This window comes from Canis lupus, chromosome 4 (assembly GCF_048164855.1).
Source record: "Canis lupus baileyi chromosome 4, mCanLup2.hap1, whole genome shotgun sequence".
NCBI lineage: Eukaryota > Metazoa > Chordata > Mammalia > Carnivora > Canidae > Canis > Canis lupus.
Window position 1 is genome coordinate 12,008,063 of NC_132841.1, and position 16,188 is coordinate 12,024,250.

General features: G+C 36.4%; 1 long non-coding RNA gene across 3 annotated transcripts in view; it reads right to left on the bottom strand.

Annotated features, from left to right (window-relative positions):
* LOC140631861 (uncharacterized) overlaps positions 1-16,188 on the bottom strand; it is a 280,039-nt gene that overhangs the window by 179,029 nt on the left and 84,822 nt on the right. Inside the window, exon 6 of one of the 3 annotated variants that reach the window (XR_012029379.1) lies at positions 2,729-5,200. The exons of the other annotated variants lie outside the window; for them this stretch is intronic. This is a non-coding gene — a long non-coding RNA (uncharacterized lncRNA). Of the gene's footprint in view, positions 1-2,728; positions 5,201-16,188 lie in introns of those variants that run through there. 3 annotated transcript variants of the gene reach the window in all.

Genomic DNA, 16,188 nt, shown 5'->3' on the forward strand with positions numbered 1-16,188 from the left:
TAAAATGACAACAGTGTCCTACTGGTAATTGGACTAAAAATCTCCACATTTGCAGAACCCATTAAATGAATTGTGGCATAGCATCTAAGCTTACAATAAAAGAACACAATGTAAAAGATAGTTCTGATACCACTAAGACGCATCTGGTCCAAATCAGACTCCAATTTTAGAACTAGTCCTACCTAAAGCTTTCTATAATTTATTACATCAGAAGACTCAAAGGAGTTATTTTTATGCAGAGAAAATTGGACTCATGTAAAAGTTATTTTCATCACTTCATCTAATTACAAGCTGAGCACAGAACTATGACTATTCAAACATGTGGCAGATATAACAAAGAATGAATAGAAATGAAAGACAGTCTTGACTAGCTGCCAAGGTAAGCAGAGATAGGAGAAATGACTCCCATGATTGGAGGGAAAAATAAGAAAGCAATAATTTCTTTTTAGAATGTTTACACACTCAATTTAGTTAGGTATTCGAAGAGTGTGTGTTAACTATTGTATTGATTTTTTTCCTTAGTAGCATGTAGCTTATTCCAGCAATAATGTGTGTTTTTATTGCAACTGACTTTAAGGAATATGGTCTCCCACTGAGAAAAAGAGACAGACTTATGGATGGGCCAGGGAATGTGAATTTGAACAAATAGACGTGGAGTCTACATTTAGGCTACAGGTTCATGTCATTCTAGGTGGTTTTTTCCTTCCTTTGGGATAAAACAAAACTACATTAGCATCGAAGAAGAAATTATTAGCATTGAGAAGAAAAAATTTGGCAAAAAAATGTTTGTGGTTAAAAGTGAAGCAAAAAAAAATTTAGCATAAGGAGTCAATCAACTATTTTGAGTTCTTTAAAAAAGCAAAGAACTCCATTTGGTCCAGAGAAATATCTAACTTTTTCTCAACTCTCAATTACCTTTGGGGAGATTAAATAGATTTTAGCTTATCTAGTTTCCTTCTAATATATTGATGCTGAGGAGTAGTGGGCATACAAGTTAGAGAAACACGGAATTAAATCCAAATTATGTAGTTACAGCCATGTCACCTTGAGCAAATCTCTATCTCTGTAAACTTCAACTTCCTCATCCAATTAAATAGTATAAATAATGACTATTTTTAGGGTTGGCACAAGGAGTAAGTACAAAAAGATAAATGTCAATAAATAGTAGTTTTAAATTTCTGGAGAACAGATACATGTCTGAGACTCAGCATTATTAGGATATTTCCATTGTCTCTGAAAGTGACTGGAAGAGAAGATATTTTCTTATTCATTTAGTTACTCTTGCTGCCCAAGGACCAAACAACTTAGAAACAAACGTATCTTGGATTTGCACTCGTCTAAGATATATTACTTACCAGAAAGTTGAAGAGGTTGGAAAGAAGTTGGAAATAGGTTGGGACAAGTGATTTTCAGGCTTCCATGAGGTGGGAACTTATTGTGCTTACAGTCTGGCAAGTTCTCATAATTTCAGACACAAGTGTATAAAATATGTTATTATGCAAACATAAATGCCAGTATGTGTGGTAGGGCTGAAAGCCCCTCATCACTCCATGAGCATAGACATTATTTTGCTTAAATTCTTCTTACTGAGCATCCACTATGTGTTCAACACTGTTTTAGATGCTTTATGTATGTCATTTTTGTTTCTCACCATTATCCTGTAGAAAAGATACTACCCTCATTTTGCACTTGAGATAACCAGAGAAATTAACCTGGATTCATGAGCAATGTCTATGATGTAAAGTAGGGGTGAGGAATCTAGTTAGGACTAGCAAAACTCTAGTTGAGAAACATTGTTGGTCTGTAGGAATGGAGAGAAGTAAGTCTCTTGGAAAGATTCTACAGTGTTTATATTTTTGCTCCAAATAGCTCAATTAATTCAGTTAAATTGCAACTGAATATGCAAACATGTTCACAGGAGTCTTTTGGATCATATCTTATACTTTTCTTTTAATAAAAGTGATTTATAGGGGCACCTGGGTGGCTCGTTGTGTGTCTGACTTTGGCTCAGATCATGATCTCATGTCAAGCCCTGGGTCAAGACCATGTCAAGCCCTAAGGCAGGCTTCCGGCTCAGCAGGGAGTCTGCTTGTCCCTTTGTTCCTCCCCCACTCCCTGGTCATGCCTTCAGGCCACCACAACCCCCACCGTGGCATGGGATCAGAGGCTGTCTCTCTTTCTCTCTCTCTCTCTCTCTCTCTCTCCCTCTCTCTCTCTCGTGTAAGGGTGGAATCCAGGGAAAGATGGGTTGGGGAAAGTTAGGGAGTTCCAAGAAGCAATGGGGCCTGTTGAAAGAGATGGTGAGTGTTGGAGTCAGTGCTCTCTCTTTCAAATAAATACATAAAATCTTTTTTTAGAGCTTTTTATAAACAAATAAAATATCCCTAAGTCTCTATTTTATTTTTTTAATTTATTTTTTATTGGTGTTCAATTTACTAACATACAGAATAACCCCCAGTGCCCGTCACCCATTCACTCCCACCCCCCGCCCTCCTCCCCTTCTACCACCCCTAGTTCGTTTCCCAGAGTTAGCAGTCTTTACGTTCTGTCTCCCTTTCTGATATTTCCCACACATTTCTTCTCCCTTCCCTTATATTCCCTTTCACTATTATTTATATTCCCCAAATGAATGAGAACATATAATGTTTGTCCTTCTCCGACTGACTTACTTCACTCAGCATAATACCCTCCAGTTCCATCCACGTTGAAGCAAATGGTGGGTATTTGTCATTTCTAATAGCTGAGTAATATTCCATTGTATACATAAACCACATCTTCTTTATCCATTCATCTTTCTTTGGACACCGAGGCTCCTTCCACAGTTTGGCTATCGTGGCCATTGCTGCTATAAACATCGGGGTGCAGGTGTCTCGGCGTTTCACTGCATCTGTATCTTTGGGGTAAATCCCCAGCAGTGCAATTGCTGGGTCGTAGGGCAGGTATATTTTTAACTGTTTGAGGAACCTCCACACAGTTTTCCAGAGTGGCTGCACCAGTTCACATTCCCACCAACAGTGTAAGAGGGTTCCCTTTTCTCCGCATCCTCTCCGACATTTGTTGTTTCCTGCCTTGTTAATTTTCCCCATTCTCACTGGTGTGAGGTGGTATCTCATTGTGGTTTTGATTTATATTTCCCTGATGGCAAGTGATGCAGAGCATTTTCTCATATGCATGTTGGCCATGTCTATGTCTTCCTCTGTGAGATTTCTGTTCATGTCTTTTGCCCATTTCATGATTGGATTGTTTGTTTCTTTGGTGTTGAGTTTAATAAGTTCTTTATAGATCTTGGAAACTAGCCCTTTATCTGATACGTCATTTGCAAATATCTTCTCCCATTCTGTAGGTTGTCTTTGAGTTTTGTTGACTGTCTCCTTTGCTGTGCCAAAGCTTCTTATCTTGATGAAGTCCTAATAGTTCATTTTTGCTTTTGTTTCTTTTGCCTTCGTGGATGTATCTTGCAAGAAGTTACTATGGCCGAGTTCAAAAAGGGTGTTGCCTGTGTTCCTAAGTCTCTATTTTAAAGGTCTTAGATAGTAAGATTGAGAAATCTCCCTTGTGAAGTGTTCAGTAATTCTAACTTCTAGGACCTATTTTTGGATATCTGACTGAGCCACTGATTAGAAAACATTATGCTGGCCCTGAAGGGATTACTATTATATCAATAATTTACTTTTTTCACAAAACTATCAAATGAAAATAGCCAATACAATCTTGTTTTATTCGGTGTTCCTTTAATACTGCCTCTCCTTTTCCTATAATGAACCATATGTAAACAGAGCTATAAAGAAATACTTTTAAAAATATTTTTATGAACTTGGGATGCCTGTGTGGCTCAGCGGTTGAGTGTCTGCCTTTGGCTCAGAGTGTAATACTGGTCCGGGGATCAAGTCCCACATTGGGCTCCCTGTGGGGAACCTGCTTCTCCCTCTATCTATGTCTTTGCTTCTCTCTGTGTCTCTCAGGAATTAATAAATAAAATCTTTAAAAATATATTTTTATGAACTTCATTTTGAATAAATGCATGACTTATCTCTAACCAGAGTGAGCAGTTAAATGTTGATGCCTAAAAAATTTCCTTCATTAACCTGATTCTATAGTCTTAAATTTTTACCATCAGAGAGTCTCCCAGCATCAAAATTCTAATTACTCTAGATCAGGGTTTCTCAGACTTGATGCTCCAACTGTCATTTTGGACCAGATAATTCTTTTTGTGGTGGAGCTGCCCTGTGCATTGTAGGATGTTTAGCAGCATCTCAGGCCCCTACTCACTACATGCAAGTGGCAGCTACACCCCACTTCCCAAATTATGATAATCAAAAATATCTAGACACTGCCAAATGATCCCTGAGGAAGAAAAATTGCCTCCAATTGAGAACCATAGCCCAGAGACAAGACCATGTTATTCCATTTTTAGTTACAGGTAAAATGATCTTCTTTGTTTTTCCATATGGACAAAAATCTGTAAAAACAAGTCTCAACAGACAAGTTTGTCATTATCATTTTTATTGAAAGTAAATGTATCTTTGTTAAAATAAAGCAATATATGTTCATTGCAGATAAAAACTGAAAATGCAGGTAAAACTATCAGAAAAGAATAAACACTCTTATTCCCATTTTCTTTTTTTTTTAGATTTTACTTATTCATGAGAGACACACAGAGAGAGAGGCAGAGACACAGGCAGAGGGAGAAGCAGGCCTCATGCAAGGAACCCAATGTGGGACTTGATCCCAGGACTCCAGGATCATGCCCTGAGCTGAAGGCAGATGCTCAACCGCTGAACCACCCAGCCATCCCTTATTCCCATTTTCCAGAGACAATCAGCATTACTATCTATTAATTTTGATCAAAATTTTAAAAATGAGATTATACTGTAAGTATTGCTTAGTAACTTGATTATACTTAATAACATATGACACATAATTATCTACCTACAGCATAATTTTAAATAGAATAGCACTCTACTGTATGTCTTTAACATTGGTGAGTCATTCATTCATTTAGTAAATAGAGTGAATGTCTGTCAGGCACTGTGCTAGGTGCCAGAGATAAAGCTGTGAAGAAGATAGATGAGCAAGAAACTGCACTTATGAAACTGGAAAGGCTAACAAAGAAAGTAAATAAAATAAAAACAGGCAATAGCTTAACACCCTTTAAGAAGACAGGTCTTGGCAGTCAGAGGTGGGCAGTGGATCAAGATAGCTGAGGATAGAAAAACGAAGAGTAGTCAGTACTGAAGACAAGCTGCTGTCCTACTGATCTATGCTTCCCTGATTTAATTATCATTATACTGCTTAATAAATGACTGAAGGATTTAGATTTGTATATAAACAAACATTCCCAATCATCCTTATCCCTGATTTGTTACCATTTTCACTACTTTTTCTCCCTTTCAATTCCCCAAGATGTGCAGGCGAATATTCAACATCTTATAATTGTATTCTTAATAGATCTGGATATAGGCAGTGACCCTCTGACTCTAATGGAAGTACCCAATTAATGAAAATTATGATTTTTAAAAAGTAGTTGAACTCAAATCAATATAGTATTCGAGACTAAAGTCTTATTGTTTTATATTATTTCTTCTAAGTATAACAAAAGACCAATCTCCTCCTGATAGTGTCACTATACCTGCCTAGATGGTAATTCCTTTTTTTTTTTTTGTCAGCTGGTCCTTTGACAGGAGTCTTGGGAGAAAGACTTCAATGGGATTTTTTGCCATTTCCCCCATAAGCCACAGACCTCTCAGTGGGGATGGTAAGCAAAATTTCCTTGACTCGGTACCAGGAGTGATGGGAAACAGGCAACCAGGGCCATTCAAATTTCTACGTTTTGGACCCATGTTTTTTACCAATCAAAAACGCAGCACTATTGATTTAGAGTGTAGGCTAGATTCTTTGAGATGATATCACATCCTTGTTGTGCATCATTTCCAAGCTGGCACCATAATAGATAGCTCAGTCACTCTTTCTGACCAGCAGCTCCAGAGTGATACAGTGGTACAGTATGAGACAGGACTGGTGGATCCCACTGTCTTGTGCCCATTTTTGTACCTCTTTTGCTTTAAAATAAGTTCCTTGGTCTGTGAAATGTCATATGATTAGTGGATCTGCCTCTAAACATACAGACAGTGGTATTGGCTGAGGATCTAAAGTTAGGCAAGAAAAGACAGACTCATACCAAAAATTAAAGCAGATTCTCATCAAAATGAAACTTTTTTGAGTACGCAACATTGTACTGTAGGTTCTGGCCAATGCAATATGGCAAGAAAAGGAAATAAACATTGAATATGATGTTAGCTATGGTTTTGTCATATATGGCCTTTATTATGTTAGGGAATGATTCCTCTAAACCCATTTTGTTGAGAATTTTTCTCATGAATGAATGTTGAATTTTTTCAAATGCTTCTTCTGCATCTATTGAAGTGATCATACGATTTTTATCTCTTGTTGACATGGTGTATCACATTGATTAATTGGTGAATATTGAACCATACTTGCATTCTCAGAATAAATCCCACTTGAATGTGGTGAATGATTCTTTTAATGAATTGTTAAATGTAGTTTGTTAATATTTTGTTGAGGATTTTTGCATCTATGTTCATCAGGAACATTAACGTGTAGTTTCCTTTTTAATAGTGTTTTTTGTCTGGTGTTGGTATCAGGGTAAAGCCAGTCTTATGAGATGTATTTTGAAACTTTCCTTTCTCTTCTATTTTTTGAAATAGGAGGAGAATAGGTATCAATTCTTTAAACATTTGGTAGAATTCACCAGTGAATTCATCTGGTCCTGTAGTTTTTTTGGGAGTTTTTTGATTACTGATTCAATTTTGTTCCGAGTAATTGGTATGTCCACATTTTCTATTTCTTCCTGATTCCATTTTGTAAGATTGCATATTTCTAGGAATTTTTCCATTTCTTCCAGGTTGTCCAATTAATTGGCATATAGTTTTTATAATAGTGTCTTATAATCCTTTGAATTTCTGTTGTTTAGGCATTCAGATTAGGATGAAAGAAATAGAACTACCTGCAAATGACATGCTTATCTGTGTAGAAAATCCTAAATAATCTACAAAAATTCTATGGGAACCAAATGGTAGTTTTAAAAGACCATGAAATGTATATATATATAGTCTCTCAGTTTATGGCTCCTATACAACAATGGGATAAAGATATATTTATTGATTAAATATAAGCAAAATATAAAATTCACAAAGTAGCAGGATCATTATAATATGACAGGTCTTTTTTTTTTTTTTTTCAGGTCTTTTTTCTTTGTTTTCACATGAATATGAGATCCACTATAATATCCTCCATTGTTTTTAGGTGAGCATGCCTGTGATTACTTTATTCTTATAGGATAACTCAAATTCTTCTTCCACTCCTTCTCTACTATTTATATAGCCTTCTAAAATCAATTTGCATTTTATTTATTTATTTAGATTTTATTTATTTATTCAGGAGAGACACAGAGAGAGACAGAGAAGGAAGCAGGCTCCCTGCAGGGAGCCTGATGTGGGACTTGATCCCGGGATTCCAGGGACCCTGGGCCAAAAGGCAGACACTCAACCACTGAGCCACCAGGGCGTTCCTCAATTTGCATTTTAATTGGTTTGAATGCTTCACGTGTTGGTTAATTCTTGGTGGATAGGCACAGAAAAAATGATATGATTTGGACTCCACACAATCACAGTCACAACTACAAATGTACTCAGTTATGTTACCACCAAATAATCCAGAATATGATTATATTATTATAAAATAGATATGCATAACAGTGGATCAAAACATCACATAGGGGCCTTTCATAATAAGGATATTTGTGGATCACACAGAAGTGCATGGATCCCAGTTTTGAAAAACACTGGTAAATACCACTCATTTGGCAATTAACTCTATAAAGCCTCGTAGTACCTCTTGTATTGTGTCATATACATTAGAGCTAAGAACTTTTCATGCTCTCATGGAACAGAGAATATGCTCAGTGAAGATATATTTATTTCCTAATGCATATTGAGTTCTCATCTGATATATATGGATTAAATTATACCCAAATTCCTCTTCAATGGACAAATGTCTTTGATCTATATGAAATTTTAAGCTTCATAGTTTTCTCTCTGCCATCCAGTTTAAGGAGAGGCTCAAATTAATATTCCCTGAATAATAAACATTAAATGCTTTCACATACAACATGGGAATATGAGCTTTATCTCATTTGATCCTACCACAGACCTATGAAGGTAATATCATTATCCCCATGTATAGTGTTTAGGAAAGCACTAAAGCCCTGAGGCTTAGGGAGGGCCAATAATTTGCCTAACATCACCTGGCTACCAAGCAGCAGTGCTGAGGTTTGAGCTCAGGCAGACCAACTTTAAACCAGAGACCCCCATTTCTAGTGCCCAGTGAATCCTGGAAGCTTCGTGGACATCTTTGATGACATTTGCCTCCTGAGTTCTATAGTTTGCCCTCCAGCTGCTTAAGTTGCTTGCAAGACCTGTTTCATAAATATAAGTGAGAAAACCTCATCTTTGTTTCATGAAATCCATAAGGAAGTAATCTCATTTCTCAATGGGGGTTTTATAGGTTTATTTGTAGTCTGGAATTTTGTGCTTCTTTTTTTCCTTTTTAATGATTTGATTTGGGCAGCTGTGGCATGCTACTAATGTGTTAGGAGCACTAATGTACTTATGTGAGGAGATTGACTTTTTATGGTAAAGAAAGAGATAATTTTGATTTTCTTTGATAATCAAAACTTGCAACTGACCCTTAAAATACTCAAGGAGAGGAATTGCTTCTATACATTCTCTACATTATCCCAGATGGAAATGAAGGAGATTCACAAGCCATCTGGATTTAATTAGTGTACTGTGTGGATATGCTAGTGGCAGCACCGCTGAGGAGAATCAGCTTTAATGCAGAGAACCTTAGATTTGGAGTCAGGTATTCTGGTTTCTATCTGTCACTAAACTTCTCACTCTGTTCTTTTTTTTTTAATCAAAGGAAAGTATACCTCTTCTGCTACCTCACTGGTTTTTACCTTCACTTTAGAGATCAGATAGTACGGTGTTTGTAAGTGTCTCAAAAAACACAAACAACCACAGAATGCAAAAGATTCTTGTGTTATTATAGTACTGCAGATTTTAAGCCATTTTAAGAAAAACTTTATGATTGTTAACTCTCTCATTTGTGACTACTTAGATAGGATTAAAAATGGAGAGTGTGGCATTCTGAAGCTCTAATTTTGGAGTTGAGAATCTCTGCACCACCTCCTTCAGCCATAGAAGTCCTCTATCATGCAATGAGAATTTGTCCTTTCCTTTTTTTTTTTTTTTTTCAAACTTCCATGTTCTATATCCCTCAGGTTGCAGAAGTTGAACTATTCAGGCATGTTTGCCAGAAGTCAAATAGCTATTAATTCCATATTGGGTTAAGTATTCCAAAACAGCTCAAATGAGAGAAAAATAATCTTGAAGCTTGTAATTAGCCAGCTGTGGCTGGGGGAACCAGCTTCTATTAGCGGAAACTTCAGCTGGATTAAATAATAGCAGTGTGCAGTTCCCTGATTTGGGCCCCAGTTTAGAAATGTAGTGACTCTGCACAGAGTTTGCTCTTATAAAGATGTTCATAGCCTCCCTCATTTCATGACCAAACAATTAGAAACTTGGGACATGGAGTATGTTCTTAGAAATATGTCAACTGTTCATTAGGCAGCTCACAGTAGGAGGAGTGAAAAGATTCTGTTATTTCCACTGATGTTCGACTCTCAGCACTAGACTTGCTCCTTCGGGAAGTCAAAGGAAGGTAAACAGACAAGAAATGAAAAACAAGCAAACAAAAAACCAGCACATGAGGACTGAACCTAGAAGTATTAAGGATTTTTCCCCCAAACCCACTGTTCCAGGAGGTTTAGTCTGATTTAGTAGCTGGAAAACAGATTTTCATTAGTTGTCTCCTCTAGTATCAAACTTTAATTTTATATTTTTCTAATTTCAAATATGATTGCAAACATGTTATGTGGCCTCTGTAGAAAATATTGTATCTATTGATAAACAAAAGAGATAAAATGGGGGGAAAAAAAGCAATCAATTTGGACAACCCATGGGATTAGTCATCATTCTTGCTGAATTTACTTCACTGGATCAATGAAGATACATTCAGATAAGTGAAATGTTAGTTCTTCAAAAGGGTCCATTTTAAAACAGAACAATAAGAGCTGCCCATCACTGAAAGCTTACTGTGTGTCAGACACTTTCTGACCACTGTGCAAGTGTCCTCCCTACAAACCCAGATAGATACTATTATTCCCATTATAGAGATAACAAATCTAAGGCATAGAGATGTTTAGTAACTCACCCAGGGTCAACCAAATAATAAGAGGCAGAACCTGAATTTGACCACAGCGACTGACCCAGAGCCCACACCCTAAGCCAGCACTTCGTAAATTATAGTCTGAATGCCAAATATGGCCCTGCCACTTGTTTTTGTAAATAAATTTTTGTTTACACACACACACACACACACACACACACACACACACGTCAATCAAAATTTTAAAACTCAGGGATAACCTTGTTGATAATTGGTGGGTATTCCAAGCTTTTCCATTTTTTTTTTTGAGGGAAAGGAAGGAGATGATAATGTCTAAGAATAGGGCATTTGTTAAACTTAATATTTATAATGAGTCTAGAAAACAATCACTCAAAAGATTTATAAGAAGGATGTGTTCTTCATTACCTCAAGGAGAACAGAATATTAGTTCATTAAACTCTTTGTATTTATCTAATTAGATAAGGCTACACCCTCAGATTTTGATAACATTATCTTCGATAAGCAGGGCTGGCTGTGTTGTTGTCATAGTTCAACACTCAATTAAAATACTGCTATAAAGTACATTGATCTAAAGTAAAACCCTGAAACTGCTGCTAAGTTTGGGATCCGGCTTGGAAATCAAGAACTGTGTGCTGTAAACACATTTTTGAAACATAAATACCAGTTATTCTTGGGAATCCCTGGGTAGCTCAGTGGTTTAGCACCTGCCTTCGGCCAAGAGTGTGATACTGGAGTCCCAGGATCGAGTCCCAAGTCGGGCTCCCGGCATGGAGCCTGCTTCTCCCTCTGCCTGTGTCTCTGCCTCTCCCTCTCTCTGTGTCTCTCATGAATAAATAAATAAAATCTTTAAAAAATAAATAAATACCAGTTATTCTTGAAAACAAAACAAAAACAAAATTCTAAAGGCCAGGGATTAGTCAACATCAAAATGTGTTTATTAAGCACCATTTTGAGGACTATAAAGTAGATATTAGAAAGATAATATCTCTATTTTTTAGAAGCATACAACCTTGCTGTAAAAAAGGAAAGTTTATTCCTTAATGAACAGGACTCTTTATTAGTATATATGCCTTGTTTAAAGCACATTCTTCCAGGTTATTCCATTCCGTGGGGACTATGAGTCTTTCATTGCTTTTGAACTATTTTACAACACTGTAAGTTGAAGGTAACTGATAGCAGTACAAAAGAATTCTTGTCTATAGACAGGCAAATAAATTCTGTCTAGTGGAAGTTCAAAGACTTCGCTCCACTGTGGAAGCAGCCAGTTTTGTGTCCATTTGCAAATTCATTTCAACATTGCTGATCTATAATCATGTCTGTTCTTTGGACACTCTTTGAGCTGGTTATAACATCTTACCACTTCTCTCATTTATTTAATGAGTTAAATGAAATCTTTGACATGTGTTTACTTTCTATTTGTTTAAAAATTATCCTTTAATGTGAGCTTAGGCTCTAGTGTCAGTTATAGGTACTGATCCTTTGGGCTGTTTACCAGCTGTGTAACATTAGGCAAAGCTTAACCACTTATTAGAAATACCTGCCTCATTGTATTGTTGTGGGATTATGTCATATGTTACTTCTATTCTGAAACTTAAGTGTACTCAATTTTTTTAAAGGATTATTAGAAGCAGTGTATGGAGTGACTACCATGTGAGAGCAATAAAGTAGACCTAGTCAATCAACATGCAGGAAATATAATGAAGGTTACGCATTTTTTTTTACACCTCTAAAGTTCCTGCCTTAAGGCTTTTGGCTCAACTCCCTAAACAGGTCAAAATGTTTTCCAAAGCCATATAAATGAAACAGTCTCATGACTTTCAAATTCCAGTTAGGCATATTTAATATGCAAAGGTTAATCAGTGAGAAATCTTTGCAATCAAGTTTGTACAGGAAGATACCTATAATAGTCAATTCCATTCCATGCATTTCCTCTTTAAATAAGTTTTCCCTAAATTCTTCCTCTAAAATTTGATTCTCATCTAGTGCACATTAACTACGAGTTCTTTTTCAGTGAATTAAGAACAAAGGCTATCCTCAAAAGATTAGTGATCCTTAGCCTTGATTCTAACTCAAATCACGAATATAATGAATTCCTCCTACAATTATACTTTGCCTTTTACATTTAGAAATATTGAAACAAATCCCCCTTTTTTTCAAAACTGGAAAATATTATTAAACACTTTTTTAAGTGGTGAAAATCAGTTGATGAAATTGAACATATCACTGTGTGGTATTATATTACATGCCATTTATGTAAACAGCTATTAATTCCAATCTGAGGTCCCTTTCAAAATCCTTCAGAGATTAGAGATCTGGATTTTAGCAGATTTATTACCAATCTTCTTAACTTCTGGAACAAAATTATTTCACCTGCCCCACTTTTACATTCCCCATCCCTGTAGTCTATACTATACTTACGTAGTATATATAGCAGCATTTCCTTGATAAGAAACATGACAGTCTCAATAAGCTCTGTGTAAAAGTAACTTTGTAACACTGTATATAATATCCCTCTTGGAGATTCACAGATCATTAGATTATTGAAGAGTTAAGAAGGCCTGTACAAAGAAATCTATTTAACTTTGTTAAATCCAGTGTTTCCCAAATCCCAGACCTTATCTCACACTATGTTTCTCTTTGCTACCTTCTTCCATCTACATTTGCCTTCTTTTATTCCCATATATGTACTACCACAGAGTCTATATAAATGCATTTTCCCAGTCCACTACACTGGATATCAACTCTGGTTCATATTAGATTCCCAATCTCCAGCCTAAAGTGTATCAAGGGTCATGTTCAGCTAGCATTTAGAACCACTGTCCATGGCTCTAAGCTCCATGGAAGCAGAGCTTGCCATTTTGTTTACCATTACAGTTTACATAATAAACAATAAAAGAAAATTCGTCAAATCAAGGGATAAATAAATGAATTAACACATTTGTCAGATAAAGAATGAGTGAATTAAATGACTTTGTCAAAAGGATAAGTGAATATGAAAAGCAAATAGTTCTCCTTGGAAAACACTGCCTTAGGGAAACATTTGCTGAACAACCATATGGCTCAATACACATTTGTAGGTGGGGAAAGTAGGTTCAGTTTGGCATTGCATGAAGAGTTCAACCCTTTTAGAAGATCTTCCTACTGAATCATTCTAGATTAAACTACTCAGATTTCAATTCAAAGTCCAGGGCAAGTCATAATCCTGGTTATACTCTGGGACTGAGATTTGCTGTCAGAGAATGCAGGTGTTTTCTACTGCCACTGATAATCTCATTTCTTCAGGGGCTTCTGAACCATGGATTCATGTGATGAACTCATGCCCAGACTCCTTAATTTCATTTGAAATTCCTCCGGGGCCAGCGGAGATCTCACTGCCACTGTGACTACTTTCTCTGCTCATCACATCTCACACTACTCTCTAGATCCTCTGAACAACCATTGCCCTTATTTTTTTTATCATTACAAAGCAGTGGCTCTGAGGACCAATGGTGTAGACTTTGGAATCAGATTGGTTTATAATCCTTTTGTTACCATGTTCTAGCTGTCTAACTCTGTGCAAGTTACTCAGCTTTTTCACATCTTGGTTTCTATATCCATAAAATGAGGATAATAAAAAATGTTCTCACTTCATAAAGTTATGAGATTTAAATGAGATCATAAGTGTAAATATTTGGCACTATGCTTGGCACATGGTCAGCATGCAATTATTAGTAGCCATTACTATTTCTCTCTACATAGATGTGACTTTTTATTTTGTTTTCTAGGTTTCATAGGTTTATATCTTAATGTGCCTTCTTGAATTATAAACTCATTGAAAGAAATGTTTGATATTGTATGTTGCATATAGTTGATTTTTAAAATATAATTACTGGTTTCTACAGATGGCTTCCTGGCAGGGAACATATTTGGTTTAGTATTCTCTTCTAACCCTCACAACCCTAAATGGATGGAACTTCTAGTATGTGAAGAAGAGTTACCTAGATCTTTACAACTGGGCTCAAGGCAGATACTCCCTATTTGCCTCTGAAGTCCTATTCCAAGAGGACCTTCTCCCACCAAAAAAATACCTGTAACAAAGACTTGGGGTTTAAATGTGCAAGGTAAGTGTCATTCCTTAAGGCCTGCACTACCTGAAACATCCAAGACATCTAAGATGTCTCAGTGTCTTGAGAGGTCAATGAGGTGTCTGAAAACTTATAAGATTGTCAAATAATCAGAACTGATGTGAAGCCAATTCAACTTCTGTACCTTCTAAGTCAATATAAAAAAAACAACAACCAGATTCTCTCTTCTTGCCATTCACCACAATTCTTTCTCCGCACAATTTTACAGAACTTCTCTTAAAGGAGGGCATGCAGAAATGGCAGACAAGAATCACCTGCAGGACATTTAGAAAATACAAATGCCCAGATTTTATCCAAGACAGTTAAAGTTGAATTTTCAAAATTGGAGTGAGACATTAGTATTTTACAAAACATTCCCTGGTGAATTTATCTGCAGATAGGTTTGACAATCACTAACTAGGAGATGCTCCTCTTAATAGGATTAACAGGCAGTGAACAAACTGTCAGAACATGATAGTGTGCTATGTACTGTAGAGGATACAAAAAACAACCAAAACTTTTCTCTGTCTTCAAGGAGCTTTCAGCTACTCGTAGGAGAAAATTTCCACCTAGAAACTGATAAACAGCCAAAAGGTTACAAGTGGTGGGTATATGACAGAGTCAGAAACTAAATGCTAAAATAAAATTTAGAGGTGAAAAGTAAATGTATATTGGATTGGCCAAAGGTTTCATGACAGAGGAGGTAGGTACCTGAAGATTTAGAGGAATATGAAATTTAGAAAGATCATCCTTGACTTTTTCACATCAACTTTGGGTCATGTTTTCAGGACTGTAGGGAGCTACTTGAAATACTCGTATGTATGCAGCTTAAATTTCCAAGGCAACACAAAACCTTTGTAAATATAATTTATTATTTCTGTAAAGTTTCAGCTCTCAGAACAGTTCTTGAAGGGAATGCTATTGTTATTTTCAGCTAAGAAACTGACACCTTACAGAGGTAAGTGACAGCTTTAAGGAAGTATAGGCAGGCGAATATTAGACCTGAGGGAACAAGCAGGTAACCTCTGAGGAACTCATATTCAGGCCAATTGTCAATGTTTTTCGGGAAATCAGTGCTCTTTTTGCCTTTCTGGTCTCTTTTCTAGGTCATACAGTAAGGACAAATTTCCCCATAAGTAGGTGGGCAAAGCTCTGGTGGCTTGATCCATGTCTAGTGGCCTAAAGCCTCCTTTGCATGTGACATTGAAATCAGTTCTTGACTACTTCTGTTCTCTTCTCTATAAGAACTAATAATCTCATTTTCATTCATTTCAACACAGTTTCTTTGCTATTGGACTTAAGTTTTATACAGAGAAAAAAAGGCATGAAATGAATATACATTTTGCTTCCTTTCAAGAGTATCTTTTTTACACATGAAGTTTGAGGTATCTGGATTTTCATTTCTGAGAATCACACCTTTGTAACACTTTAGTCAAAAGAAACTCATTAACTTTCTTTAGTAGAAAAGCTAGAAGCATCACATGCTTATTTGAAGCTGAAGTTTTATTCTAGCAGAGGATACTGCATACTGCCTACTAGTTGGCTTAGATCTTCTTTTTGGGGATCTGACTGAACATTGACCCCAATTACTGGCAATTTTTTGTGCTTCAGTGCTGCTGTTTCAGAACAAAAACTAATAACCCAACCCTATAGAGAAGCTTTATACACTTCCCCAGTGATTCTGTAGCTCATTTCTCCTTTTCTCATGGTCATTGAATTGATTTTTCCTTGTTGCTTGCACATGGTGCTCAATTAT